This window comes from Lichenostomus cassidix, chromosome 3 (assembly GCF_008360975.1).
Source record: "Lichenostomus cassidix isolate B80296 chromosome 3, HeHo_3.0, whole genome shotgun sequence".
Taxonomy (NCBI): domain Eukaryota; kingdom Metazoa; phylum Chordata; class Aves; order Passeriformes; family Meliphagidae; genus Lichenostomus; species Lichenostomus cassidix.
Genome location: NC_139483.1, coordinates 1,837,908 through 1,853,210, shown reverse-complemented (window position 1 = coordinate 1,853,210; position 15,303 = coordinate 1,837,908). Strand labels below are relative to the sequence as shown.

General features: G+C 41.2%; 1 long non-coding RNA gene across 4 annotated transcripts in view; it reads right to left on the bottom strand.

Annotated features, from left to right (window-relative positions):
* LOC146438859 (uncharacterized) overlaps positions 1 to 12,595 on the bottom strand; it is a 49,470-nt gene extending 36,875 nt beyond the window's left edge. For 2 of the 4 annotated variants that reach the window (XR_014851209.1, XR_014851206.1), the window contains exons 1-3: positions 12,428 to 12,595; positions 9,840 to 9,926; positions 8,056 to 8,174 (exon numbers count right to left, since the gene is read on the bottom strand). This is a non-coding gene — a long non-coding RNA (uncharacterized LOC146438859). Of the gene's footprint in view, positions 1 to 8,055; positions 8,175 to 9,839; positions 9,927 to 12,153; positions 12,321 to 12,427 lie in introns of those variants that run through there. The other 2 variants (XR_014851207.1, XR_014851208.1) reach the window with 2 other exon arrangements.
* Between the last annotated feature and the right edge of the window lie 2,708 nt (positions 12,596 to 15,303).

Genomic DNA, 15,303 nt, shown 5'->3' with positions numbered 1-15,303 from the left:
CTGCTTTTCGGTTGGTTTTGGGTTTTTTTGTTTTGTTCTCTGTTGCTTTGCTGGACTAAGAGATATTTTTTTAGTTTATTAAAAAATTGTATATAAAACCCCTCGAATTTTGCCAGCATTTACATTATGCCACCAAGCTGCAAAAAATTACAGGCAATAACAAAGTAGAAATCAGAATTTTTACTCCTGCAGAATACAGATAAACAATTATCCTAATAAACACAGCCTACCCAAATATAAACCCTGTACTTGTTTGTATCTCTCTCTTTTGGTTGTTCTTCTCTTGCAAAATTATTTCTGCAGTGCTATGAGGCTTCAGCAATATAAAATATTTGTTTAGAATATGATTAAAGAAACCTAAAAACTCCACTGCACTTATAACACAATTTGGTCATTTTTACATAGGGTTTCTCACTTATCAAAATTTAAATCCATGTGCAGATATCACTAGATTAAAATCCATAACTATTAAAGACTAGAATGAAAACAGACTCAGTTTTGACCTGTTACTTAAACCAGTATCTGTTTTCCACAATGAAAACAATTAAACTAGCCCAGTGTAGAGCAGCAGAGCTTTGTAGAACAAGCTGTGGAACTACTGTGGAACTCTCATTGTGACTTAGAGTTACATAAATATGCAGCACTATGCAGTAGCCATGAGCTACACGAACAGTACAATTCTTAGAAATCAAACAAGTGTGAGATCTCCCGAGATTTCAGGCAGCAAACACCTGGGCAGTGCAGATGAGTGGCCAAATGGCATTGATGAGACAGGTTTGTTCCTTTCTCTGAAATGGATGAAAGCAGAACGCAGTTGTCTGCTCTGAAATGCATCCCGTCCTGGTTTTGTTGGTCACAGTTTGTGGAACATTTGTGGTCTGAAAGTGTCTCCCCTTTTCTCATCAATCCCTTGAAAAAAGTTGTAAATATTGAAATTTTGTATGGTTTGGGTTTTTGGGGGGGATTTTGTTTTTATAAGAGCATATTTAACAAAAGGTTAAAAAATGCAATATTTAGAGCAGAGAGTGAGAAAGGAGAGGTGAGGGGGGAAAAAGCACAGGTTTTGCTTCCCTTATTTTAAAGAATTTATTCCTTTTGGACAGCTAGAAAAATGCTGTGGAGTTTGGGGAGCTGCAAAGTCTCATGGATTCCAGTCTCCATTTCCCCCCAACTAACAGTTTGCTTACACCTCCATATGCAATTCTTGATTCTCACATTTAGAAGTTACATTCCACTCAAGGCCATAAAATCAAATATAAACTAGGAAATCAGTTTAAAGAAAATTTCCCAGAAGCATTTCAAAAGCTCATTTGACCTTCCCAAAAAAAAAAAAAATTTCGCTTTTCAAACAGCAAATTTTGCTTTTAATCTCCATGTTTTATGCCACCACAAAGAAGTTTCCATGACATACTTACAACTAGAAATGAAAAGCACTGGATGAAGGCTCATATGACCCAGCTTAATATTAAAGCACTAACATGTTTCCAACTCTGCCACTGTGTAATGAAGATCTAGACTAAAAAACTAATGTACAAAATGTTTCTTCTTCAAACTACTAAGTCTGTGTTTTCCTCTCAAGACTCCAGCTGAGCTCTATTAACACCAAAGTAATGTACAGCTACTGAATTTCACTCCAAACTTCACCAGCTTTCATCTGGCTCCAGAAGACCCACCAAAGCTGAGCCTACTTGTTATTCTTTCATTGAGCAAGGGATTAGTATTGACTGATTATTGGCTGCCCAGCAATGCAAGAAACTTCTGAGCAGAAGAGTGGTCTTTGGAATGTCTTGTGTTTTAGAAAGACATTACATTTCAAACCCCAATTTATTAATTTATATATACATTTTTACAGGAGCCCATGAGAAGAAGCCTGACTGCCAGCCATAGTTTAATTCACTCTGATAACACAGAGACTATAAATCTTAGCTAACAGCTCAACATGAGAGGCATTTGATGTGTCTGGGAACCTGCTCTATGAAAGAAATTAGCTGTAGAAAAAGAAGCAAAATGCCTATTCCCATGGGAAGAGTCTGCAGGACTGGTAATAGATCATTTGTTCATTTGGAAGACACTTGTTCCTCTGGTAAAACAGCAACTAATATTTTTGCTTTCCACTGCTCAGACAGGAAATATGGTGCTAAGGGCCAATAGACAGAGCAAGTCATCGTGCTAATTACACGGTCAGTAAACATTTGCTCTCCCATGTTTCCTAAAGGTCTGACTAATTCCTGGTTGGAATTCAGCAGTGGGACCAGGCACCTTCTTCCTCTCTGATGCAAATGCTGAGGAGATGTATCACATTCTAGAGGATATCCAGGTTAAACAGCCCTGTTTTCACAGGATGATCCTGCCACCTGGAAAATGTTGAGTGCTGCCACATTTAGAGGGGAAAGGAGATTTTTGAAGTATCAGAGGAGAGAGGTTCTCAAAATGTCCCTCGATACATGGCAAACATCCAAATTTAAACAGCCTGATCAATTTACAAATGGGATTGTAGAGCAGGTCACTTACTCAGAAATTTATTTTTTTTTTTAGACAAATCCCTTCCAGTCCTGCCTTCAACCATATATAAATGCAAAATCATGGAAGATGAACCACCTGATTACACAAGAGGGTATGATATTGAAAAGCCTCTACTTACCTACAAAAACACAGCAAAATAAGCAGATTTTACTTTAAGGCACAAAGCTCTACTTGCTTGCCGTAATTTTGGGGGTTTACTGCACCTGGTCAGACTCTGAAATTCTGACTAACACAATACTTTTTCTTGGGCCACATCATCTCTGCTGACTTTCTGCCCAGCAGAAGTCTAGTCCAGGAGCTGGCCACAAACCAAACAAGGTATCTGACCTTCTCCCAGAGTGGGTTTGTATGGTAAATAGAGAGGTCCATCTACAGACTCCCAGGAATCTTCTTTACATCCTCTCCATGGAAGAAAGCTACTTCCCATCCACACAGCACTCACATTCCTGACTGCTACTCACTGGATTAGGATGAGCAAGTCACAAGATGCAGTTGTGTCAACATCAAAGGAAAAACAAACATCCAAGTGTTTTGAAAACGCTTCAGTCAAGTCCCATTTCTCATGTGCCCTGAGTGTAGCTTCACCCCCCCCCCCCAAATTTTAAGTAAAACAGTTCCCTAATAGCATTCTGAACAGTGTAATTGAGGCAAAATGCTTGACTTCCACCCACTGCTTCCCATGCTATCAACACGTGCCACAAATCATTTTGATGTACAGTTGCTTTTCATTCTAAAGGAGTCGTTTATATTGTTGTTGTTGTTTAATTTAAAGAAAAATCAACTGACGACTCAAAGTGTGGACAATGCATGTTAGATCTTGCCCTGGTACAGAGTGTCAGACCCTCCTGGAATAGAGGCACTGTGGGTGATGTGAGGAATTAGCCAGTTCCATACAGTTTTTTCTTTCACATCTCTACTCAGCTGAATCTCAGAACTAATGCTCCCAAAGAGGGTCTAAATATCCCCCCAAATCCAACCTTATGCTGGGGGTGCCCAAAAATGAGCAGCACACTCCTGAACCAGAGGCTGCTTCTGAAACCAGCTCTAAACAAGTCCAAGGCACTCAATCCAATGGCATTTAACAGGGGGGGCTGTGCCCATTGCAGTGTTTGACAGCTCTTGTCTCCTGCTATTTGAAACACTGTTTAGGCAAGGTGAAGTCTGAATGTTGTGAGAGAAAATAGAACATAGTTTCCCTGGGGTTTTCCTTTATAAGAATTTAGCTGGATATAACAGTAATTCTCTAAGTGATATTTTTAGCCATATTTGTGACCCTTGGGGTTTGATAAAACCTTTCCCATTGCAGCAGGTTGGTTTACTGGTCTTGCAAGCAACATACTTGAATGATTTTATTTTCACCTCCACTACCATTTAAATGCCTCTGTGTTTCACTGCAGTCAGCTCCTCTCCACAGAAATTGAAGAACACCACAAATGACTGTGCATTAATAAAGAGGCAGAAAGCACCACAGTTTCTCCATTACTCTGTCATCAGAGATATCTGCTCTAGGTTGTGCTCGGAGCATTAGCCCATGTAGCCTGATATGAGTTCACGAGGCTGGAATTCAAAACACTAACCAGCTGTGGGAACCCGGGAAGAAGGCTGTCACACTAAATGGTATCCAGATTAGAGCTGTGAGAATTTGGGAAAGCCCGTCTAGCAAGCATGATCTCTTGGGGGGAAGGGAGGGAGAGAAACAGTTCCCAAGTTGTTAGACTCCTAAGCCTAAAGGAAACTAGGTCTGTCTCTTAGATACTGACACTGCAAGGTTTCACTGGAACTAAATCTGTATCAGTGGATATTTTCCCAAGGGAAGAAATACAGCAAGTTATTTCGTTGAATTAAAATACAGATAACTGCCTCGAAGATGGTTTTCTCCCCACGGTGCAGTATGGGCTGGATGCACAGGACTCCATAAAGGATCTGGCTGTGCTAAAACTGATGGGAATCATGGTCCAAGAGATGGACCTTCTGTATTACCTTGCACAGGAGGGGGTATGTGACTGTTTGACATGCAGGAGCTTGATTTAAAATCCCCACACCTAGGCAGCAAATTCAAGCGAAATGGATGACTGCACAGTCAGATATGCAAGGAAGACAGAGAATGTAAATAGTTTATTACTTATATACCCTACAACTGATATTCCACATGGCTGGTGGAAAAGGGGGACAGGAAATATTTTTGTCTGCTCCCTCCCTGATTCCACAGGTGATGTAACATGGAGAAGTTTCTTTACAACCAAGCACTGCAAAACATTTTCAAAGGGATTTATCTTCCAACTCTTGCTAAGGCATGGCAGACCTGAGGACTGAGTCCCAAACTGATAATTGCTGCCCCTCTATAACAGGCCTTTAAATTCCTCTAAGAAAGTAAGAAAAGCAAGTCTCTAGACATGACCATTGGCACCCTGCCTGATTTCCTTGGATGCTGCCATAACAACTCAGCACTCCAGCCAGAGTGCCCACCCAGGACAGGGTTTCAGGAGAGGAGAGGGACATCCATCAGTGTCAGCACTGGGAAAGTGATGCCCTTCAGGTGCTGGGTGTTGGGGGAATCCATCACAGGGTGCAAGAGGCCTGTTCAAAGGCAGAGTTGCCTCAGGAAGTGATCTTGCTCTGCATACTCAGTGACCCTGAACACAGGAGCCACGCAGATGGTGCCAGAGCCCTGTGAGACTCCAGGAGCATGGCACACAACCTGATTAATGTCACACCTGTAAGGCTTGTGGAAGTAACTAATGACACGTGTCTGGTGAAATCCCCTTCTGCAGCTTCCCCTCTTGCACTACAGACAAGTCTATTTATCTGCTCAACTTTGCTCCAGATTCTGAAGCAGGGGGGAAAAAAAATCCACAAGTGGTTCTCTTCTGTCAACATGTTAATTGGTCTGATTATGAAAGAAAACAATCACAGGGACAACAGGAAAAAATAAAACAAACAAAAAGGGCAAGCAACTTGGAGATTCTCTACTATATATAGCACTGAGGCACCAAACCAAGTGAAGACAAAAGCACAACTTTCTTCCTCTTTGTTAATTAGAGTGATTGGCAGCAGTCAGGAAAGTATCGATGCTCTTTTGTCTTCCAATATATTTTGTTTTTTCAGCACCAACATTAATGCAAACAGCCACAAGATTTTGTTGTTGAAAGTTTGGTTTGTAGTGAAAATGGGTACTACAGTCACATTTTCCTTTGTGTCAAACAAAACTCCAAACTCTCATTACTAGATGCTTTTTTCTCCCTTCTGCATAACAAAATACCGGACAAGAAGAAATCAGGGTAGAGCATGGCTGTTAGGTCTTTTGAAAAATGAGTTCTGAGCATATTTTTCCCAGCTCAGAGGAGCCTCTCTGCAGAAGTGACAGACCAAAGTAGCATAACATTCCCAATTCCATCTTCCTAAACAGGGAAGTCCACCCTCACTTGTAGGGGTCAGCAAGTCCTGTTTTTAACTCAAGCCTTGTTGAAATTTCTGCCTCAAATGTGTTTTTAGTTGGTTCCTAGGTGCTACAACACCAGATCCCAAATGCTTCCATATCTTACATGTTCCTACAACAGAACCCCTCACTCCATGGGAATCCCCAGACCAACCCAGGGCTCCTCTCCAGTCGCCCAAGAGGCAAAGAGCTACAGATGCTATTTTCTTCCTGAAGTTTCATTCCCTTCTATGTGAAAACAACACAAGTTCCTGCAGAAACCCACCTGGCAGTCTTTACTCATGCAAAACCTTCCCCATCTCCCAGCACAGACATTGACTTGGGAAGGATGTGCAGGATTAGGCTGTAAGAGATTTAACCTGAGGCGAGCTGATGTGACTCATGGAACGAGACATCAATTACTGAGCATGGGAGACAGATTAAGGGAGAAGTGGAAACTGTTTCTTTTCAGTAACTCGTTTAAGCTGCGTTTGATTTAAGAGGTCCTTGACAAGAAATGCACTTAAGGGTTTTTAATACTTCAGCCATTCCAAGCTGCAAGTGAATAAACCCAAAGGGCAAAGCACCTTGACCCCCAACTGGTGATCAGCCAAAAACCAGTCAAGATATAACATGTCCAGCCCAACATCCTTTCCCAGATTTCAGCTGGAGTACTACAAAGATCCAGGCTGTCATGATAAAAAATGGCCAAGCAACTCTTCTGGCTTGCTCTGAGCTGGCTGCAATGATTAGCAGCAAAATGGGTCTTCCAGTGACACAGTCAAGACAAGTTCAGCTTTCAGTTTGAAATCCTGATTTCAGATGGTTTTCAGCTGCCCACTATTTATTACAGCAGCCTGCAGAAGCTTCAGACATGCATGAGGAGCCCATAAGCTTAATATTGAACACAAGATGTTTGTAGGAGTCTGTAGGGAGCACACAGAGCTTCTGCCAGATTTGTGAGACAGGAAGAGTCTCCCAGGCTAAACAGATAAGTGGATGGGAATCACTGACATTTGAAAGGCTCCATCCTGCTTCCATCCCTCCTCTCCAATATATCTAGAAAGAGTCACTGGTTCTACACTTCCCCAGAATGCTTCAAGTGAGGTCTAAAAGAAAATTAAAACAGCAGTTATGCTCTAACAATACAAGGATGCCTCTGCCTGAAAATATTCACATACATCAAAGAAGGGCCTGATCAGTGTTTAAATAAGTCACTTGAATTTTTTAGACACTATTACACAAGGGGGGTTTATTTGTACTGCTGCTTTTGATATTTATTTACTTATTAGCAAATAATTTTCATCTGTTAAACATTTGCATCTTATATGAGAAACATCAAAAGGTTCAGACCTTTGATGACATTTATCCCCATCAGTGCACAGCAAATTACAGCGAGGAGAAAGAAAAATCCAAACACAAGGCATTCAAAGCAAACCAGCATGGAAGGCAGAAATGCATCTAGCTCCAAACAATTATATCTTAATGAATAAACATTGTTCTCTGCTGCTACCTCATGCTAAGAGATACCCACAAAGCAGTCAGCACAAGCTTAATTCTTTCCATTCCTCTTCCTTACCACAGCTTTGTCACTTTTGTTACAGCCTGAGCTCTGCAACTCTGATATCAGCTGGGTGTACCCAACAGGGATGAGAACATGGAAGAGTTTCACCCCCAGAAGCAAAATTCTACAAAGTGTGGGAAGGAGAAAACCTCATATATGAGATGTGCAAGTATGAGACACTCACTGCTCAGTTAACATCCATCAAGCTGTGCATTTCTGAAAGATCCCACATGTAGAGGGACATATTCAAGCTATTGAGATATTATTAAAGGGGCAGAGGGGAGAGTAGAGAAGAGGGAGGCAAAATTTGTTACTTTAAAATCCTTCACTGCCTTTTTAAAGCTGAAGTTTCCATTAAATACAAAAGTGCAAGATTTCATACTTTAACTAGCTCCAAAAGCTATATTAATGGAAACTCTAAAGCTGACATTTACCTCCAGTATGATACCTGAAAATAAGAAATGCTCAACTGACAATGAGCACAGTCTCTATTTTCCAAACAAACTGACCTAAAAATAAATCAATTGAATCCCTAATCCTGTCTTGCACATACCTTTGCTGTTTATCAATTCCATAGATGTGTTACTAGAAGCCTTTTAGGTGCAGCTTGAAGCTTGTCTCTGGAGTTCCCCAGTGACTCTGGCAGGTGGAATGCATTAGCTAAGTCTTCACCTATGTTAGGAAGGGAAACAGGAATTATTGCAAGTAAACAAATGTGGCTTTCTCCTGTGAGAGCACTTCCCAATGCAAGCAGAAATTTATTGGGCTAAGCCAAGCCTATATTTTATCAGTTTCACACTGGAAGCTACTCCATAAGATGGGTAGGAAATATGCTTTTCTTTTCCAGTTAAGGACTGGTAAGCACCACTTGGTGAGCAATCCTGCAGCAGTAATGTGGGTAGATGTGATTAGGGATTTATACACAGCATTCAGCCTCAGGACCAGAGCATGGAAAGGGACAACCACTCTGCCCCAAAGCAAAGGGACCACAGTGGGAAAGACCTGAGTCTCTAACCCAGGATTTCCTTCATGGTCTGGCCAAGCAGCAGCAGCTCCACACACCACTCTTCAGTGAGGTCAGGAGCACAGCTGTGAGCTTGCCCTCCAGTAAAATGAGTAAAACAATAGTTTCAAAGTCTTCCAGGATGTTTAAATCCTTGGCATAGCTCATGTAACTATGCACAGCAGCACAGCAAAGAGTTTCCACTGGTATAAATGTGATTTCTGTGCATAGGTTGTGCAATAGGCCAGCAATGGTTGAGCACTCCAAACTGTCTTCTCTCAGATCCTGTCCCTTCTTTATCCAAATGTTCCATAACTCACCTGGGCAACAACCAACAGATTCAATAGGTGGAAGGTTAAAAAAAAAAAAAAAAAAACCAAACAAAAAAACCAGGCAAACTACAGGATAAAACTTCTTTCAGCTTGCTAATGTTCATTAAAAATCAGTCAATAAAAATTATTAAGTTTTTAACAAATATGAGAGGTTGACTTCAGCATTGATCTAATAATTTGAGTGAAATATTTGTAACTGCAGTTTCAACAGAACCTCCTAGAGCTGTGTTTTGCACAGGTTTATGCTAAATTAACAGTATGATGAATGCTTAGGAGCAGTATCCCTAAAACTATCATGTCAAAGAAATTAACCTACGGATTGAATGTCTCTTCCAGTTGACAATTAATGCAATCACGGAAAGAAAAGGAGGAAACATGAGTGCCAAGGGATGGGAAATGGGAGGCCTGATTTCTTTTGCAAAATTAACTCTTGGGGCTGAAACAAAATTCAACCTGTTGGCTAAAATTTGGCTTTCTCCCTATTCAAATACCAATCTAATCAGTTCAGCATGTTAGATGTGTCTCAAGCTGGACCTTTCTGCCCAGGGGGAAGCACTGCTGTTGATTTCTCCTTCTGTAGGGTACTACCAAGAATATTCCATGCATCCAGGCCTTTTTCTCTTTTTAATCCAAGCACATCATTAGTATAGAGAAGCAATGCTAATAGATAGTGCCAAGTCCTAATAAACAATGTCTAAAATATTTTTCTAATCAGCAAAGTACTGAGGTGTCCAGAAGTGAAGCCAGCAAATAAGCCTTTTTAGCACAGGACAGGGCAGGAATGCAGAGGAGGTGGAAGCAATGTACTGAGCTGGAACTTGGAGCAAACACATATGCAAGGGAATATAATCTCATAGCAACATTTTTCTCTGGTGAAGCATTAGAGCACTTATTTTTAAGCACACATTTAAATCCAATCAACATTTAAAAGACTTGAAGAGTATGTCGAAACATTTTACCAAGCTGGGCTCAAGAAATAACTCACTTATGGTAATAAGCTACTCTGATAGTGGGGTATGATATGGAGTTGTCCACTCATCCCTGCTTCCAGAAGATGAGGAAAGGCTGAGGCAAATGGGATTGTTCTGCCTGGAAAAGAGAAGGCTTTGGGGTGAACTAACTGTGACTTTCCAGTACCTGAAGGCAGCCTACAAAAAAGGTGGAGAGGGACTATTTAAAAGGGCCTGGAGCAATGGGACAAGGGGCTTTAAATTGACAGAGGGTGGGTTTAGATTGGATATCAGGAGGAACTGTTTTACTTTGAGAGGTGAGACACTGGGAAAGATTGTTCAGAGCAGCTGTGGCTGCCCCATCCCTGGAAATGTTTCAATCCAGGTTGGATGGAGCTTGGAGCAACCTGGTCTAGTGGAAGGTTCCACCTCCAATCCCAACTACTAATTGGGATAGCTGTGCCACTGCAGGCACTTGACAAAAAAAAAAAAAAAAGAAAGAACCCAAAGAGAAGAGCAGAATCTTTCTGTTTTACAGCCTGGAGAGTGGAGGGAAAGCAGGGAGGGATTTGTGTCTCAGCAGCATGGCTGTGAGTCACTGTGCCTCCCGGGGTTGCTCCTTGGGTGGTACAGTTTACACACCATCTCCTGCTCAGAGGATGAGCCTTCAGTCACCATCCAGCTCTTTGGGAAGGAAACAAACACAGATTTTACATACTCCTGGTCATATGGCCCCTGTGATGTTTTCCAACGTGCAATTAACAAAAGCAAATTTTCTACAGCTCAGACTGTTTGCTTCCAAAGGGATCCCAGTGGAAGGCATTTCTACTTCCACATTTCCCTACTTTGAATATCTTCTTGGTTTTTTTTTATTTTGGTTTTCCAGGTCCTCTTATAATTTATACCACCTACTCAGCAAGTTTGAACGCCGTCAATACTGAGTGACCACAGCCCCAGAGCAGCTCAATGCTCATGCCAATTATTTTCAACAATATATGGATTAGATTACACACATGCTGCCAGAAAAAACGATCTACCTCAGATTTAAATCATTAAGAATGGCCCTCTGGAGACAATAATCTCTCCTCGATGTGAAGGCTACAGACAAATGTCAGAATGCTGTCTGGCCCAGGAATGTTTCCTCATAACAAGGCTGGTTTGTGCAATCAATGAGGCTGACAAAATCTCCGATACGCTCTCAGGGCCTGATCCAAGGCACAGGGAAGTTTATGGTAACACTCCCATTGACTAGAGCTCTGTGGGAAACCTTTTTTTCCTCCTGACCCATGAGAAGTTTTGAGATTTTTGAAAGCTTTTTCCCATCCTGACCAAGACAGAAAAACTGAAATCTCAAATTTTTGCAGCCTGAATATCTACTTGCATCATTTCCACAAAAGAGACAAAATCTAAAAAAAAACCCAACCTGACTAAAATATTTTGTTTAAAATTGAAGGGGAAAAACTAAGTTTTTAAATTAAAGCTCATTTTCAAAATCAAAGGCTTTATATAAAGAAATTGGCATTTTTTCAACATAAATGTGACATCAAAAACTTGTTGAACAATTCCAACCTTCTCTCCTGAACTGCAGAGCTGGTCTTTCCTGCATGAGTGAGTTCACCTGGGCTATTTTGCTCTTTAAAAATAGAAATCCCTTGTACACAGGGACTCTATTCATCTTCCTAACAAGCATAATTTATGTTCCAGCCACTGGAGAGGGACGGTCTCCCCTTGCACACCGAGAGGTGGAAGCCATTTGATTGCAAGGAGAATAAAAATTCCTCACAAGTAATTGCAAAACGTAAACACCACATCTTTCATTTTAAATCAATTACGCTTCCTCCTGCAAGGTGATAACTGTCAGATCATCTGTCTCAAAGCAGCATTTCCCATCCCCAAAGGTCCTGAACCCCTGTGAGCCCAACCCCACACTGATGTTACAGCCAAAGCCACGGGATGGAGCTGTTAGAAACACTCACAAGCTCCAGGAGTGACTCATGTTTAGTCTTTAGGAAATCTGCATTGATATTATCTTTAAGACATTTCCAATGGGAAAGCTCTTGTGAGCAGTGAGGAATATTTACACAAATACAATATTTACACCAAGTTCTTGTTCAGCAGGGAGCAGACACAAGGACACCCTACAAAGGCCCCGAGAGATGACTGATGTATTTTGTGGAATGTGAGCAAGCAACACAGATCACACAAACAACTACCTATATCCCCACACCAATTTAATTTCTTGTGAGGAGAAGCTCTCTTGGACCCTCAATATGGATGAGCATTCAAAAAGATAAACAGAACAGAACAAGCTCCACTCCAGGTAGAGAGGAGAGAGGAAATGGAGTAAAAGACATCTATTGACTTACTGTGGTCATAAAAGGAAACGTGCAGAAAAACTGGAATTTAAATTTAAAAATCCTGATAGCCAATGCTAAGGCATTCTCCCATGCATTAAGCAGTTCCTGCCAAGATTTGAGTCATTGCAATGCATAATTCTTAAGGACAATATTTTCACAGACAAAACATCACTGGTAATAGTGCTATAGAGCTGGAGCTCCATATCTTTCTTGTATGTGTGTGTGTAGAGCTAGAGAACAGCACTGACAACCCAAGAGTTAACAGTAAACCAGGTGACAGCACCTGCAAATCAATGGCTCCTCCATGGGAACTCCTGAGCTGAGTTTTCCAGTCTCTGACCTGAAGGACCATGTGAACTGTCTCACCCCCAGACCTTGGAGCACACTTTTCCACATGACAGAGGGAGCAGAGCACCCAAGGCTTCAGCTGAGTGTCAAAAGAGGAGCAGGCCACGTTCAGCAACACCCTGGAGCAGCAGAGAGTGTGCTCTGTGACACCAGCAGCTGCTGTGGAATGTGTCACTCCAGGAGCACAGCTGCACACTGGGCAGTAAATCCCAGTGCTCCTCCCGTGCTGCTGACTTGGGCAACCAGCACAGTAAGTTTAGCCTCATCTTTTTCATAATAACTTCAAAATAAGTGCCTGTGTCAGCTCAGTGAGCAATCTGCCCAGAATATCTCCCCCTGTATCTCTGGCTTTCGATGAGCTGTCAGGAAATTCAGGATAGCAGTCAGTTCCCTCATTTCTAGTTAGAGCCTAAGGCCAGTTTTGCAGACACTCATGTAACCTCCCACTTTCAAGCTCTTGCTGAGTGTGCCATGTTTTATATCACCAGCCACCTTTCCTTAGCTATCATCCCAGCTCCCACAGCAAGCAAATCCAGCACAGGAGCCCTCTTGCATGGCTTCCTGGACAAAGTAGCACTTGAGGCCTGTGACTCCCCCAGCCCCTTATTCTCGCATCCTTGCACCTATTCACACTTTCATATGCATCAGGCCAATTCACTGCCTCCTTGCCCCATCACCATCCAAATGCAAAGCCTCATCTGCTGCCTGAAAGGTTTTCAGATGGTGCAGCAGATGGAAAAAATGCTTAATTTGTCTCCAGCTTGTTGTATCGATGCTATGCATCACATTTGCTGTTAAAATAAGAAACTGGGGAGTCAAAACATGTGCACATCTTGCTCCTTCATGCATTGGGGGTTTCTACAGGGCAAAGGAAAGATTGTGGCTCCCCTGAGAATAACTGCATAAAGTAATTTTGAAGATTCTGGAGGGCAGGATGGGTCCAGCTAAAACTGTTAGATGGCAAGAAAGAGCACAAAGGGAAGGTGGCAGACTCCTGAGAGGAGCAGGAACTCACCTGCAGGGAAGACATTTTAAAAAAGCTTCAACTGGGGGAAGATGTGGAACACTCAAAGATTTCATAGGGACTGCATGGAATTAGCTACAACCTCAGCAGTCACCAATAACTCTCAGACACAGAGAAAGACTGAGGGGCTTAAAGCAACCTGTAAGGATGTTGTAGTAGAATAAGTAAGTTAAGCTGGATCCCTCTTGGAAGCTGTGAGTTTTCCACACCAGAGTCTTTCCTTGTCATTTTTTAACAGAAGCACATCCTACAAAAATGGAGCTTTTTGGCATCTTCTGGCACATGTATAAGAAAAAACTGGTATAGCTCTGCTATAGTAATGCACCATCCCATTGCAGATGGGCTCAGTAGGTTATAGATCTCTGAAGATTGCAATCAAACAGTGTCAAAAAGCCATGAAGAGGCTTGTACTGCAAGAGACAAAGAGAGAGAAAGTTCATATATGTACTTTACTCAGCAGCTGATCTGATGTTCAATATATTCCTGAAAGAAGCACTTCCACAAATTGATAATCTCAGCTTTGTTCCATACAACAGATATGCTATTATTCTTAACCTGCATACTCACATGCATAGAAGATGATTGAGTTTAAAAGACAATGGATAATAATTCTGTCTGTCCCCTTTTTAATTAAACTTGGAAATTAGATGCTGGTTTCATCATTGGTATTCCTGATTTTTTGGGTTTATTCTGGATTTTGTCAGGAACGAGCTTGGGTTTTTTTTTTTTTTTTTCCAAGGAAAGCAAACTGAAATAACTATATTGTTCTGCTGTGGAGAAAATTTCCACACTGCCATCACAGCTTTATGAATATGTATATACATACAGCTGTTCATACCACCAAGAGCATGGAAAAACTTTGCATCCAACATTAGAAAAGCTTTTTTTTTGGTTTTTTCCCCACAGAAGTGGGAAGTCAACCTTTCAGACTTTGAAAGGCCCTTTTATTCTTTCTCTCTGCCTCTATGTTGTGACTGAGGAGAAAAGGATAAGGAGTGACAAGAATAAATGTAAATTGAGAAAAGGAGAAAGAAATAAATCAGGAAGGGAACAAAGCTTGAAATCAGAAGTTCTGTCAGGCATTTGTCCAGGTGTAAGAATTTCTTTCCTGAGCCTCTTTAAAAAGGAAAAGTACTCTGATATCTCTTAATTTTAAAAAATCTTTTCTATGTCTGAACCTGAACAATCAGTAATATTATGCTTGTTACAACACCACTCATCACCAAGGACTCAACAACTATTAAGTGTGATATAAAAACATGCACATATAAAAGTATGTGCTAGACTAAAAGGCATCTTTTTAGGATTAAAATACATCTGAGCACTGAATCATTTATACCTATGTAATGTGTGTCCTTGGTTTTTTTACCAATTCTGAAAATGCAAGAGGACAGGACAATTCTCCATAAAACACATCAGTTCTGTATGAAAAATAAAAAGTGTCTGTGAGAGCATTTTTCATCCCTGAGATAAAAGGGCAATTTGTTTCCTCTGCTCTTCCCGTGAACACACCACTTGCACTCCAGAGGACTGAGCAATGCAGTGAGTTTTGAAATCAGAAACACCAGAATTTTAATGGTTTTTAAACTTAAACTCACTATTTTTGGCAGGAATATAAGATAGTCCCATTCCTGATGATTAATGATCAAAAGACGGTCAGCTAATGAAAAAATACTAAAGTGCAAAGTCTAAACTTCATGGACTTACAGAATAACTTTTCCTGGCATGCTGGAGGAGAAAGGAAGCAAACCCAAGGCACTGAACTCTCTGGATTGCACAGGCCTGTG